This window comes from Cupressus sempervirens, chromosome 2 (assembly GCF_028749045.1).
Source record: "Cupressus sempervirens isolate cs-2001-9-10 chromosome 2, ASM2874904v1, whole genome shotgun sequence".
In the NCBI taxonomy this organism is placed as follows: Eukaryota; Viridiplantae; Streptophyta; class Pinopsida; order Cupressales; family Cupressaceae; genus Cupressus; species Cupressus sempervirens.
In genome coordinates, this window is record NC_143119.1 from 369,197,460 (window position 1) to 369,209,108 (window position 11,649).

Here is an 11,649-nt window from a genome sequence, read left to right on the forward strand (position 1 = left end):
TTGAAAAGAGAAATTCATAATAAGATTTTCTTAACATTAATAAGTAAAATTGGTGATGTTAAGGGTCTTAATGGATTCCAAACTTACATGAAGTTTAAGTCCGTAGTCATGAATCTTGATGAGTCCTTTAGACTAGAGAAGTCTTCATGGTCAATGGTACTCTTAGAAGTTCTTATACCACATTTGGTGAAAATTGAATGGTAAAAATGGTTGCCTCCATCCAGTGGTTTCAGCACTAAGAAACAGAGGTAGAAGTTTAAAATCTCAAGAGATGGATTTTGAGTCTAGATCTCAATATGATGTGCTAACTCATGAAAAGGTTCGTGAAAATATTGCTAGGTTGAAAAGAGAAATTCATAATAAGATTTTCTTAACATTAATAAGTAAAATTGGTGATGTTAAGGGTCTTAATGGATTCCAAACTTACATGAATTTTAAGTCCGTAGTCATGAATCTTGATGAGTCCTTTAGACTAGAGAAGTCTTCATGGTCAATGGTACTCGTAGAAGTTCTTATACCGCATTTGGTTGATTGGACAGCCAAGTCAAGGTTCAAAAAGATTATTAAATTTCAAGATATTATCACAGAAATTAAATTTTTTTTGAAGGCTAATGAGTCTAATGTTAACGAATGTGATGAATCTATTGAAGATGATATGGAATATGAAGAGTCTCAGCTTTATGAATCAGAGGATAGTAATTAGCAACTTGATGACGTGCATAATGTGGATTCAACTTTTTATGATGATGAGTATAAAGAAGAGGAAAAGTGTGATAGTAGTAATAGTCTTCCTTCTAGTGATGAATGTCAATGTTCTAAGATACCAGTTGTTGAGGTATTGTCTAAAGAAGATGACGTATGGGATGATCATAGTTCTAATTTTTCAAAATATATTACTAATAAGTCTATTGTTATAGATGTGTCAAGCTATCCAGATAATGATCACAACCAAGGAAAAGAAATTAGTAGTGAAGTCTTGTTAAGTGTTGATGAGATTTTTGATTTCTTGGCTCACGATTTTGAAAAGTATGCTAATCTATCCAAGGATGCTTGTGTTTTGACATGTTATGCAATTTCACGTGGTGAAGTCATTTCCCCAAAATTTGATGTTGAAGAAGATATAGTTTCAGAATATGTGATGTCAAGTGTGGGAAGTGTATATGATAGTAATCTTAATATCAATGCACATGATGACTTCCATGTTGAAAAGAAAGGTATAGGGATAAGGTCTGTTGCTGATTCATGGTTTCCTCATTTTCATGAAGATGAGGTACATTTAGATTGCTCATGTGATGAGAAAAGAAATACTAATGAAATGGTTTATCCTAGTGAGTTATTTGAGGGAAAATTTGATATGGATCAACATATTGTGAACATGCAATTTCATGATAATTCTTGTGATTTGAGATCTAATCATTTGTTGGAATGTGAAGAAAATGCAGTATATTTTCAATCTAATTTATGGAGTACTGATATTGCAAATGAGGAGAAATCATATTTTATGTTTGCTTCATATCTGGATGCACAAGGTGAGTTACAATTCGATCCATGTAACTCATTAAACGAAGTTGAATATGAGCACTTTGTGTTCTTGGTATAAAGCATGCATGATTTAGTTAGTGGTGATCAGTTTCAGTTTGATGTTAGTTGTTATGTTCATGCTAATTCATTTTTTCATAGTGAGCAAGATGAAGAAAACATTTTTTATTTTTATACGCACTATGAAGATAATGATAGTAGTTTTGTTTTGCTTGATGAAGTGATTGAAAGTGCTAATGTGTTGGGTGAAAAAAAGGAGAATGAGAATTTCAGTTTTTCTCATGATGAAAGGAATAAAAATCAGCTATATGATAGAGGTAAGAAGTTTTGAAAACTTTTTGGTGGCCCAAGGCCATCATTTGTACATAATAGGTGGTAGTTTTCCTTGCTTAAATAAAGTTTTTCGAGAGAAGATTTTGTAGTTTTGGTGTCTGGTTTGCTTCCTCTAGAGATCTGAATCATTTCCATGCCTGCAAGGGGCATGCATCCCCAGATAGAGCCACTATTGGCACTCAAAATTGTGTTCCCATTTTGAGCATCTATTTCAAATTTTGAATCACTTCAAGCCCTTTAAACGCTTTTAAGTGCACATGTACCTGGCTGTACTTTTGAGCCTTGAGAGGTGTTTAATGCTTCTAACACCTTCCATTCAGCCTATCCACTTGTTTCATGAAGTTAAATTGAGATTCTGAGCCATTTGGTGAAGTCCTATTTTGAGCTAGTGTCAAAATCTGCATTTTACCCTGAGTGTCAAACAATGACAGGAGGCTATGTTCCCATCTAAATATATCACACCCAAAAATGTGTCATGACCTGCTACTTTGGAAGTATCTAATATCCATACTTGAGAATTTATGTTTCACAGTTTTAATTGTTTTGAGTCCATTTGACTAGGTTTTGAATCCCTCAAAGTTGGTCATTTACTATTCTGTGCATTTCTATAGTTGCACATAATTCTAGAAAGCCCTGTTTGATGAGTTATAACTTTTGACTAGTTGAACCAAATGTTCAAATTCCTATTGTGTTAAATTTTAGGGATTAGAGAATTGTTATGTATGAAGTCTCAACTTATGATGAATCTGTTTGATCAATTTTCAAATGTGATTTCAAACACAATTTCTATCTTTTTGCTGGTGTCGTAAAGTGCAGGTTGATTGGAACCACTGTTCATGACATTATAACTTGAGACCCATGATTTCCTATATTGAATGGATTGCACCATTGTGTTTTCCTCTAAAAATAATTTAAGTGTACCAAGTTTCAAGTCTTGACAAATCCATTTGCACCACCTTTCTAGGTCAATTCCATTTGCCAAAATCACTTTTCTGTCATTGTTTCCAGTCATAAAATCCAAGTAGCCTACTTTGACTGATTTCCATTTGCGTCCTATTATATGTCATGAGCCCAAATTATAGATTATTCATCTCATGACTATGAACCAATGCCCTAGTTTTCATGCCCTCAAGTATCTGTTTGCCCAATTTTCAAAGCCGAATCCAAACCCAATTTATTGCTTTCTAATGTGTTTACTTGCAGGTAATTTCTGAAAGGGTCAAATTTGAAAGTGAATATCTTTTGACTCCAAATTCTTCATGAGATGATATTTGATAAGGTTCAAGAATGAAGAGAAAAGAATCAATGGGTTAGGTTTCAGAGCTCAATCAAGTGTTTGGATCAATTTTTAAGGCCAGTCAACGGACCTGACATGAAATTCATAGTTCACAAAATAATGGTAAAATTAGTTTTGAATGATTGTTCAAAAGGTTGAATGTGTTTTGAATTAGTACAAGGTGACTAGTGGATCAATTTTATGGTTCAAGTGTTTGAAAATGAATTTTTTTTGGCTAGACCCACTTTGGGGTCTGACTGATTGCATCAGGCTAATAGATCATTAAATGATCCAATAAATGTTACAATTATCAATTATCACTTTCATACATTAAGGTATATCATGTCAAAAGTGAAAGAACAAGAGAAAGTGGATATGTTTTCAAAGCAAGAAGAAGAGATGGTGGTGAATATTAGAGATTTAAATAGGAAATCACCAACAGTTGATGACCCCAAAAAATTAATGACTCTTCAGATTGTTCTAAAGAGAAGTGTGGGAAATTTATAGATGCAGACGTGAATCCAAATATAAATATAGAGAAAAGCAAAGTAAATGAAAGGAGTGATCAAAATTTACTTGTGAAATTTGGTAAAGAGTTGGTTGATAGCTCAAAGAGAATTATTCAGTCATAGAAACATGGAATGCCTAGACTAGTGCTTAGTGGGCAAGATGTAGGCTTGAAGTTTAGTTTAGAATACCATAGATACAAAGATGAAAATTCAGCCATTTCTATAGATACAAATCAAAAGTGTTGAACCCAAGCAAGATAAAAAGTTTGTGTCAATGCTTCCTAACAAGCATATAGGCCTTAAGGTTCCTAAAGACCATGCTTACCCAAAAAAATCAAATTTGGATAGTGCAATTAATGTAGATTTGAAGTCCTACATGCATGTGAATTGTAAGAGAATGGGTAATCATGAGTATGTAATATCTTCCAAGGGGGAGTGAAAAGTAGCTATTGGATCTCACAAAACTAATGATTCAAAGTAGCATGATAGTCGAGTGCAAGCTTCTCTTAAGAACAAAATTTAAGGGCAAAGTTGTAGCAGTCATTCATCTCTAGGGAATATCATTAAGGCTTTAGAACATGTAAAGACTAAAGGTGATCAATTAGAACACAAGTGTACACCAATCAAAGCTAAAAGATCTAATGTAACCCTACCAAAGAAAGATCCTATAGTTGTGTCTAAGAAGGAGAAGGGGTATTTTATAGAAAAAATGAATAATGAGCAACCCGTAGACAAATCAAGGAGTTCTAGTTGGCAAAAAAATAGAGCAGCTAGCAAATAGGAAGGAGCCATAAAGAAAATCATTGCCCATGCATGTCAAAAAAGAACCACAACTAAGTTTGGAGCAGGATGAATATAGAGAAGCTATAATTTTAAAAGAGGTCGATTCAATGATAAAAATAGGAAGCTCAAGCCTGCAATGTAAAAAGGAGAAGCTAAATAAAGATATCCACACATGAAAGAGGATTTCCCTCATGTACCAAGAGGAAAAAGAAAAAGTAGTCAAAGCTAGATTGAATCTCCATGCAAATCAAATAAGAAATCAAGCAAAGGAGTCATCTAACAATCGAAAAAGTAGGCTCATGCATTAAAAGGGAGCACATGTTGATAAAAGGCCACAACAATTTGAACCCAATTTTAAGAGACTATTCATGCCAATTGAGAAAAATCAGGCCACAATAGATGGGGATGCCAAGCAAAAGAGAAGCAACAATATAAAAAAGCAAGCCACGTCAATGAAGAAAAACACCAACAAAAGCATCTCCACACAACACATAGAATAAGTTGGCATTACAATAGAGGAACACAATGCATTCAAAGTCATAGGGGAGGCAAGGTTCTAAAGTTTGTGGCAAACATACAGAGCTCCACACATGTTTAATAGGAATGGAGCTAGGTGTTCAAAGCAGAAATCTCCATGCCAAATAACAAGTGCAAGTCTCCACATTGAAGAAAAGGGTAAACCATGACTAAGATAGTAGATCTCTCACACATTAATAAAGAGAAGACACACGACATCTTTAAAGCTGCACCAATGAAATCCTTGGATCAAAATGAAACACACAGGCTATTAAAAATAAGCAACATGCTGGAGCAAACAAAGAAGCTTCACACACCTTCTAAAATGAATTCACATAGTAGCAAGAGATTTAAGAAAAGAAAAAAAAAATGTATGAAAAGAAGGTGAAGCTGATGAAGACATGAAATTCTATAGCAATAAAGAAGAGATCCACACATATACTAAAAGATGCATCAAGTTCTAAAGCCAGGCCACACACAAAGAGCACATTAAATTGCAAAGGAAGAACAATATAAAGTGACATATCCCACATTGGGTGGGTAGTTTCTTCTTTATCTATTTAAATAGAAAATCACACCATGTCACTAATTTCTTAAGAAAAGGCCATTTTGAATGGTAGTGGCTTGCATGGTGGGCCTACCCAACTTGTACATGAAGAACAACTAGAGGTGAATAAGGAAAACTTTTGAATGAACTTGCACAACAAGCCAGTGACATCATCTTTTGTAGGTTGCCAAAAAAGTCAAAAATTTGGCTAGTCGCTACCTCGCTAGCCATAACACCTTGGTTTTCTGGCTAGTCGCTACCTCGTTAACCATAACACCTTGGTTTTCTAGCTAGTGACATAGCTAATCAATGAGAAACCTCAAAATCTACCAAGACTAGTTGTGGGGCCTGCACAATGTAGTCAATAAACTATTGAATGACAAATGGCAGATGGACAGTAGATGCAATGAGGAAGAGATGATGTGGAAAAATTTGGACCAATGAAAAGGTGCCACATGGCATGAATTCCAAGGCAAGCCATGATGTGGCAGGAAGATATCTTAGATGCACCAGATTGTACCATGTAGCTGATCAGAGGGTCATCGCTATGTTGTTACAGCGAAGTTGGATGCCACTTAATATATAGACATAGTGAGTATGACATGGCATTTAGATGGCATGATGATGTGGCAATGACAAAGACATATGAGGTGATGCCATGTGGCACCAGCTATGCGAGTTTGAGCCAATCATGTCTTGACATGTGTCATGGGGATGGTCAATAGGTTTGACCTAGATAGAAAATGGTGGGGGATTTGGAAATTTTTGAATTTTAATATTTTATTATTTCTCCCTCAAATTCACATGCAAGACTTTTTAAATAAAGTCTGAACTTCATATAGTTTAAACTTTACTAAAAGTTTAAATTTTTACAAATCAATTGTCCAAGCCATGCAATGGGAGCCTGATTTTTAGAAGGCCATAATTGGAGCAATTTTAAATCAAAATAGGCACTCCAATATACCACTGGAACAAGAGTGAGATGAGCATTCCAAATATCAAGTCATTTTTTACATAGGTGCTCACCGGTTCAAGATATAAGCCAATTTGTGAATTTTGGGACATTCTCAGCAGAATAGGAAAATTTCATCATTGAGCATCAGAGTTTGTTAGAGGGTGGATTTGAAGGCTTTTTGAAGCTTGATTGTGGTAAAAATAAGCTGGAAAGGATTATCTTGCATTTTGAAGGCTAGTTAACTGATTTTTACTTTTTACTTTGAGTTCAATTTGATATCAAAAATTAGTTATCTTTTCTACCAAATATCTGAGATTTTTTATGCCTTTAAGAGCCAGAATGATGGGGATTTGATAGGTATTTAGAGAGGGTAAAGAGATTCTTTTCAGTTTCTTGGGAAGGAATTCTAAAAGGACATATGTCATTTGCATAATCAATCCAGGAATTGCTTCCTTTCTATTTATGCTTTCTTCTTCTCTTTTGTAAGGGTTGGAAAATTAGGAAAGTTTTCTCTAGAATGAAGCCTTAGTAGAACTGGCCCTGGAATTGATGAACTTTGAATGGAAGATCTAGGATGTGCTAGTTCTAGACCATGAAGTTGGTGCTTTGGCTATTACACCCCTTCCCATCCCATCAACTTCTCATTCCCACCAATTTATCTCTTGTATGACAATATTTGTTCATTTAATAGTCTATTTTATTAGGTTGTTTGTGAGTTAATATCATGCATTTTTATATATTATTTTAATGAAATCAATACAAGGAACACCAAGTGTTTAGTTTTAGTTTAAATCTTGTCTCCTTTCTCAATTGAGCTGTGATGTTTTATGTTCTTTTATAGAGAGCCTAGGTCATAGTTGTAGTCCCTTAAGGCTTTATGTTGCTTCATTGTTGGTTGTAGTTTAATGAATTATGTAAATGCTTCAGAGATTCAATAGGGTTGCAGGTTTATTGAGGAGGATATCAGGTAAGAATGAGATTTAGATCAAACATTGATATCTAATATACAAGGTAAATGGATAGATCTGGAGTCTTGGCATAAGAATTGTGTTCTAGATATCCAAAATGCATGAGGGAGATTCATGAATTGCCCAATGGATGAGGTACTAATCTGTTTCAAGGTCATAATTTTGTTGTTCATACATGGTTTTCATCCACTTTCTCCACCCACATAAAATCAAATCAAATTCAATTGGTTACATTTTATGTTGAAGAGCTATAACAGTTTAACCCTCACTCAGCTTTTGCATTTCATAGATTTCCATTTAGCTATTTTAGATCTTTGTTATTGCATAAGTCATTAGGAGATATAAGGGGTTTCATGTATAGTAATTAGGTTTAGGTTTATGTTTAATTTTCACTATACCATTCATCAGAACCTCAAGGTCCACCCGCCCAAGTCTTGCAAAGCCTGAAGTGAAGAAGGGTAATGCCTTATAGTTGGCCTAGTGTCTGAAATGGCATGTTAAAGATGGGAGTTAGTTTCCCCTAGATGTGTCATATTCTCATTGGGGTAATTGGAAACCCTCCAAAATTTTCAAAAACCAACAAGGTCCACGTTGAAAAAGGATTTACAAACATACAATGAAGTATGCACTCAATAAAGATATTTACACAAGACTATTAGGTCTACCTTGTTAAAGGATTTGACTAATCCACCTATTATGATGAAGCAATAGATGATCTTTGATCTGCAACTAGGTTTGTTGAATGAGATTCCTCTAAGTGTACAAATCACCTTTCTATCTTAGATAAATCTTTGCTACTCCTTATATTGTTTTAGCCTTCATAATTTGATCTTTCATTCTTCTTTAATTACACTCCTTCCTTTTGATGATTTGGTTGTAATACAATACATTACATATATACCAATCCAATTACAAAATTACAAAATTGGCCACGATACAAGATTAGACAAATATTATAAAGTTGGCTCATATTGTAGGAACTCGGCCTGTAAAGACTGACTCAGTGAGGTTCTGATATTTGGCATCCACTGTCAATTCTTTGCATCATCATGCACTTGATAGACATAGAGTCTCAGTCCATACTTATCACTTCCAAGTAGTCTTGAACTTAGTCTGCACTGGTGACTTGGTGAATATTGTGAAACTTGACATATAAGTTGAATCGCTTGATTCACATTACATAGCTTGATCAATGCTCTCACTATGAGCTTGATATACACTAAGTTACTTGATTAACACTAAGTAGCTCAATTAACACTAGACTCACATCACATCAACTGCAAACTCGATAAGCATTGAACAACTCGGTAGTAACTGAAATGCTTGGTCAACACTATTAACTATAAAATAAGCTTGGTAGATACTTGCAATATGAATAAGTGCATGTCACTAATAAAAAACATGAATAGAATGTCAACAATCTCCACCTTTTGAATTAGTGGCAAAAAAACTTATAAGTCAATACTGAATTCAAGAATGTTCAAAAATATCTTTATGTCTCCTACTTGGTAGAGTATATCATTTTTTAGATTTTTCAAATTTGGTTTTGTAAGAGATATATTTCTATACATTGTAATGCTCCCCCATACATAATATACAATATACTATACATCAGTTAAGTGCATATAAATACATCTTCTTCCCTTTATACAATATACATTTTCTCCCCCTTTCTCCTTACAACTTCTTACATCTTCTCCCTCTTTTTTACATTAATGCCAAAGATTTATGCTATATATTTACATAGTAATGCCAAAATGTGACAAGAAATCTGAATGTACCTTTAGGATAAGCTCCAAAGTCTTGTCCCAATTCTCTTGCAAGACCTTGAATGTGTGCAATGCAACCTACACTTCTACTAACAATTCAATCATATGGTTTGCAATGGAGAAGTTATTGTCATGGATGAGTATTTTTGAATGTGCAAAGTGCTTCTACATTGCATCCATGTTTGAGAGGGTCATGTTCTAAATGTCTATTAATGTAGATCTTATTCTTTCCTCCTCTCTTAACAATTCTTCTTGTTTATCAGCAAGAAATCCAATTTTATTGAAATGGGCAGAGCTTGAACTTGCCTTTAGATCCTCATCAATTTCCAATCAGGATTTATATTTGAGATGTCCCATTTAGGAATGACAATCTCCTCATCAAGATCTATATGGTCTTCCTTTTCTTTTCCTTTACCCAAACATTTTGTGCTCAATTGAGGCTTCATCTCAACTATCTTTACACTTATTGCTTGCATACTAGGAATAGAAACAATTGTTGAAATGGTAGGACTAGTTGCAAAAATTGATATTGTACTCATTGAAATACTAGTAGTATAAATACCTAATGTAGCCAAAATTGATGTAGAGAGAAGAGTTTGCAGCTCAATAGATGAAGTGTTCGACACTTTAGTCAATGTGGTGCTGAGCTAGATAGGTGCAAAGATTGATTGAGTGCTTGAGTTAGCTATGTTTGACATAATTAATCCTATTGAAACTTTCTCTAGGCTAGATGTCTTCACAATTTTTCTTGGAGAATGAGGAAGTGAGGCTATGACTACTCCAACAATCTATACTGAGTCTATTTTCTCTATATCTTGTGCATCTTCCTCGGTAGCTTCCTGCCCCTTGTTCCTCTTCATCATCTACATCATCAAAATGAGTCACCTCTTCATCATCTTTCTCTTCATCTTTATTTTCTTGATCATCATCATCATCCTTATCACTTATACTAAAAAAAAAATGACTTGGCTTATGAAGAAGATAGACATTCTTCCATGTGTTTGTAGCATTCTTCACAATGTGCTCAATTTCTTTCAATAACAAGAGAAAAGTGTTGAATCTCATGGTTAATGTTTCTTCATTTTTCTTCAAATATTCCTTCAACTCCTTGTTATTCAAAATTGGCACAAGCTACCTTAGGTTCTGCTCATATATATCTTTTGCAATTTGCATGGCATGCTCCCATCTCAGCTTAATCTTATCCATCAAAGCATTAGGAATTTGCTAAGTAAGTTGATCAAGTGAGTACTTCCATTTACCTATTTTGTATATTAATATATCTTCTATTTTCTTTTGTTCATCTGTAGTATTGGTCTCATATTTTAGTGACTTGAAGTTTGTAATGCTAGCTTTTATTCTTTCCTCAAATATGGGTGGAGACCTCTTGAAAATTATGTCTCCTCCTTCTTTATCTGATTTCTTGCATGATGATCTTCTAGTTAACAAAGTAGTGGATGTCTTGGAAGGTTTGGTAATGATTACCTTACCCTTCTTGTTTAATGTCTCTTCTTCCTCAGACTTTTCTTCATCCTCTCCTTTGCTCTTAGTTAATAGAAGAGTGTAATGGCTTTCAGTTTAGCAATCCTCTTCTTTCCCTTTTTAACTGCCTAAGAGAGCTTGATCTCTAGTTCTATCCTAGCCTTTGCCTCATCATAGGTACTGAAGTAGGTTGTTTTGGGATCAAATATATCATTGATAAATGCCTCAATTTTTTCTTTTGTTTCATCAATTTTGAACTCATATCCTAGAGGTTTTACCCATGCAATTCTTATTCTAACTTCCTGAATGCATACCTTGTCACTGTCAACCATGAAACAAACATCATCTTTGTAATCCTCAACTAATTTCCTCAGAATTTTGAATCTTTTATTCATTTTATCCTTAAATGCATCAAAATAGTTTTACATAATACTTGTATAATTCTCTCCCATTTTATAAATGTACTCATTAATTTGATAAAGGACTAGTACATCTTTTCTCCAAACAATAGTACCATTTGATGGGAAAAATTTTTGAATATAGAAAAATAAACATGTCAAGAGTGAACTAAATTATGTGGATCATTTTTGGAAGTTCTAATCCTCTCCATGTTTATGTTGATTTGGTTCAACAGTAACTTGGTAAGGTCAAGAGAAACGTTATTCTTGACCACTTTGTAACCCAAGTCCATAGCTTCACATGACATACTATTCAACCTACTAGAGATGTATATCTTGTGTGCAATGATGTGAATGTCATACTTTAGCTCCATGTTTTCATACTACTTATTTTCATCCCCCTTCCATCTCACTCGACAAAGGTTTTCTTCTCTAGTTCAACCCAACTTAGGGTTTTGGTTGTTTTGGCTTTTGCAAAGATAGGGAAACTAGTGATCCTATGGATCATCTTCTTTGTGATTAAAAGTGGTTGCTCCAACTATAATTTACCATTATGCACATGAATAGGGATGTATCT